Source organism: Copadichromis virginalis, linkage group LG12, assembly GCF_057382275.1.
Source record: "Copadichromis virginalis isolate Kocher_CV1m ecotype Utaka linkage group LG12, C_Virginalis_male_GT1.1, whole genome shotgun sequence".
Lineage (NCBI taxonomy): Eukaryota > Metazoa > Chordata > Actinopteri > Cichliformes > Cichlidae > Copadichromis > Copadichromis virginalis.
In genome coordinates this window covers 36,221,430-36,225,806 of record NC_140629.1, presented here as the reverse complement: position 1 = coordinate 36,225,806, position 4,377 = coordinate 36,221,430, and positions in this window count along the sequence as shown.

Sequence of the window (4,377 nt, the reverse complement as noted above, 5' to 3'; positions counted from 1 at the left end):
TAGATTTGTCTTTTTTGTTGTTTGTTTTTTACACCCAACAATGCCCTTCTGGACATAACCCTACCAGGGATAGATCTCTCCATCTGGGCTCAAACTGGGAAGCTTATTGGGTAAACCAATACACTATGGAGCCATGTTAGTGTGAGATTGTAGCTTCAGCAGAAAAAGCAAGGAGAGAGAGGGGGAGAAAATGGTTTAAACCAACCATAAAATGTGCTGTCTTATACAGGTTTCAGCAGGTATGTTAATAAACCAAACTAATAAAACTGAGTGTAAAACAGGACTGCAGTCAAAACTGCAAAAAGCAGTGTAAGCAAAAGGCTGCTGGCAATGCAGAAGAAACCCAGCTGCTCTGCCTGCACCTATTTATATGAATACAGTTGAGCCTCTTCAGCCCTGGGACTCCAAGGAGAGTGCAATTGTGATTTTAGAAACAGAAAAGAACAATTGGATGGTATTTGTTCCTGTGCATTGAAGACAAGCCTTCCTAACATGGACAAATACAGCTGGTATGAACAAATGCTGCCTTGACAGTTTTTTAGAAAGATGCAAACCAGCAGAAAAGTGAAAATTTCAAATGCAAACCATTCTCTGGGGCTTGTCCTCTGAAACAAGTCCAACATATCCAGGAAATATGTTCCCTATCTGGCTTCACCCACCCCTAACATCATCAGTCATGATTACTGGTTGCAAGAAGCTGACGATGAATCAACTCTTTGTTTTTTCATTGACTATGAGCTGACATAGGTGCCCTACTTAAGGACTACATCTCCATGTATCTCATAGAAACGCTAAATATATCTATAAATAAAATGTATTGGAGGGAAAAACTGGAAGGAATAATTTTTCCCCTAAGAATCTAAACCAAAGGATTTAGATGGTCTCTTGAAATTAAATCTTCTCTTATTGTCTGTGCATTGACATCAGAGGGATCTTCTAGGAATGACGACACTTGAACCACTTTTATCCAGATAATTTATTGGTCAGTGGGTGGTGGTTTTGCACATGTCTCATATCTCTAAGATAACCTGCCTGCTGCTCAGGCTCACTGGCTGTTGTCTCTATAAACATTGTGCCCAGCATGGACACGGTAAAGTCTGAAACAACAACTACATATGAATCCTCCCTGACAAAATGGCCTTATATCACACCCTGAGATGTGCAACAGTGATGGAAAAATCATTGATTATCCAGCTTGTTTTTATCCAGAAAATGAGCAGTGAGGGTCCTTGACAATCTGATAATAAGTTAAGTTGGTATGTGCTAACATTTGGGATCTCAATGCCACGTCTTCATTTCTAATTTCATCAAATTTGTACTAATAGTATTTTTTCTTAACCGCCGTAGCATAAAACACCCAGTCTGACTGCAAGTAGCTCAAAAAGCAATGGTAAAAGTTATGAATAGGATCAGATCTGCAGCTGGCTGTTGGATGATGGCTTTTGTTGAAGCTCCAGCTTTGATTTTTCCTCCCATATTTTTTTGCAAAAATCCACTTTAGTTTTAAAATATAGCTCTGCCGTCATCTTTTACACAACCCTAACTTCCTCTGTCCAATCCAGGACAATAATAGCTGGAGTAATATTAGCTGTTTGTACCGCTGCCATTCTTCAGGTGGCTTATTTGACATATACAAGCACTTTCAGTCCTTCACTCTCCAGAGTCTGGCTCCAGACCTTGACCATTGTTTTTATAAATGGCCTTTTTGAACTGAATAAGGACTCTTTGTTAAACAGGCCCTGGCCTGAAATAGCCTCCATGACTGGTCTCAGTAGCAGATATCCCTTTTTCCTCCCATTACTCATCCACTGACCCCCTACTTTTGTTTGCTCTAGCCTCAGGAGGATGCAAGAGCCAAAGGTGGCTAATCTGTTAGCATGTGTCTTTTTAACTTTATTTTGAAACAGGCCTGGAAAGAGGAATCACTCTTTGGTTTCAAGATAATTAGATTAACCTATATTCCTCCTGAAGAAATATATTTTAAGAATGTGCGTTTCCATTACGTCCACATCAGGCAGTGTGTTTACTAACAGCCTGTAGAGCTAAATATAAATAATTATTTACTCTTTTCTAATTATGCTAATAGTGTTAATATGCAGATTGTGGGTGGAGGCATGTGGAGTGTATGTGGGTGGATTTAAGGCCATTTTGGAAGGATTCTCTGATTCACAGTGTGGGCAGCTGGACGGATGAATGGATGTATTTACAAATGGATGGACGATGGACAAAGCACAGTTAACCGTGTAAATGGATGAACATTAAAAGCGTGCATTGTCTCTGCTGGACTGGACACATTTATGGGGGCTTAAAAGACTTCAAATAGACCTATCCTGTTCATTTACAGCTTCTCATTTACATTCTTGGACTCTGCTAGACTAGCTTTGTATGATTAACTGCATAAACTAATTTCTTTCTTTTTCTTATTGAATCAAACTGTTTTAGCTCCGCCCACATCACTTTTAAGCCAGTTTTCTTCTGACTGGCTGTCAATCACAAAGACAGTGGGCCTGTATTCATGTACCAAACTAAGAGTAAAAAAAAGTAGAATTTTCAGTGTGATATTCTCATTATATCGATAATACATGGATGGTATCTGCAGTTCTCTTGTTTGTTGTCCATGCTCTTCTTTCATACAGCACGTGATGATCGGTATAATTCAGACATCTAGAAAGAAATTTGTCGATTGAATAAAGTCTCTGCTAAGTTAGCGAATGCTTTCTTTGCAATTGCAATCTAAATCTTCATTTTGTGCAATGATCTTCTATCTCTACTCACAGTAGTTCCGATATATTTAAACTCACTGACTTGTTATAAGGTGGAATTCTTCAGTCAAATGTTACATACTGGATTATCTGTCTCTATAGAAATTGGAAAGGCTGTATTATCCTTGGGAAAATACAGTAATGATTTCCAGCTGCCCTGTGCTGTGATTTTTTTTTTTTTTTAAAGAGTGTACCCACATCTGGATGTAGTTAATATTATGTCCATCGTAGGTTATACTGAGCCCCTGACAGTCTGTGAGCCATGTTTGGCCCCTAAGAGGTCAGGATATAGAGATGATTGACATGAAAATTAAAAATGAACAAACACGTGTTACACTTATGTCAAAAGATTAATCTTTATTTGTTGTTTTGATACAAAAACATATATAAAAACATGCATATTAAAAAGCTAGCTCCAGCCTTTCTGTGTGGAGTTTGAATGGATTCCCATGCCTGCCTTGGTTCACCTCAGGTCCTCCAGCTCACAGGAACAGGTCTGAGGCAGATTCAAAGCCTGCAGCGCCTCATCACAGCAACCTAAATTTCAAAGGTTTGATGTTGCTTCAGGTTCGGGTCATTATTGTAAAGCACTAATGCTGCATTTTATGATTCTTCAGTTATTTGTTTGTTTCTGGCTCATCATCCTTTCTATCCCAGTCTGGCATGTCCTCACGATCCCCTCAGGCTCATATCAAATTAAATTAAACCATTAAATGTAACTCTGCTAATAAAATTAATGGCCAAATAACAAGCTGATTTACTTTCATCAGCAATTTGTCCGCCAATAAAATCACACGTGGTCAGCTATATAGTACTGGACTCATATTCCAAAGCCAACACACATTTAAACCTTAAAGCATTATATCAGTGTCCTGGGGAGAATCATTTGTTAAAAATGTTGTTTTTACTCCATTTATTATGAATGTAAAAAAGTAAATTTTGGGTGAAACTGGAGATGCCCCTGTGGAGTTTCTGCAAAAAAACGTTATGACTCAGACTAATTTATCAGTACTCTAAAATAACATATATCAGCTGGATTTAATACATTTGAATGAATAACTAGGACATAAAACATGATGATGAACTATAACGTAAAGGTCCAGTAAGTGTGAACTATTGCTCCTTTGTAGCTTTGCTTACTCAGAGTAAAAACCTCAGAGTTTACCTGAGATTTAACTCTGGGGTTTTTTTTTTTTTTATAAAGGTGGCCTAACATGATCCAGAGAAGGTTAGGTCGAGATAAGAGTTCAAGAGGTGAAAAACCAGCACCTGACCAGTCAGTTCTCTGGATAATAGCCTCATCATTCTTGGAAGATCCTGATTTTGTTCATGGAGTAAGATGGTCTTTAGGTTTTTAGAAACAATAAGAATAAGAAAAACAGATTCTCAGTAGTTATATAACAGCATATTCATAAGAACAAAAATGTCTTGTTGACTTTATATAAAAAGAAGTCAAAGGTAAATATTTAATGCAACATTTTATTAGTGACCTGTGGGACCCAAATATTAAAATGTAACCTGTGAGAAAATGATCACATTCAGTCTAAACATCATTTCTTTTTTCCTCCTGCACTCAAACATCCACATGCTTTTTTTTTGTACAATGTGATTTTAC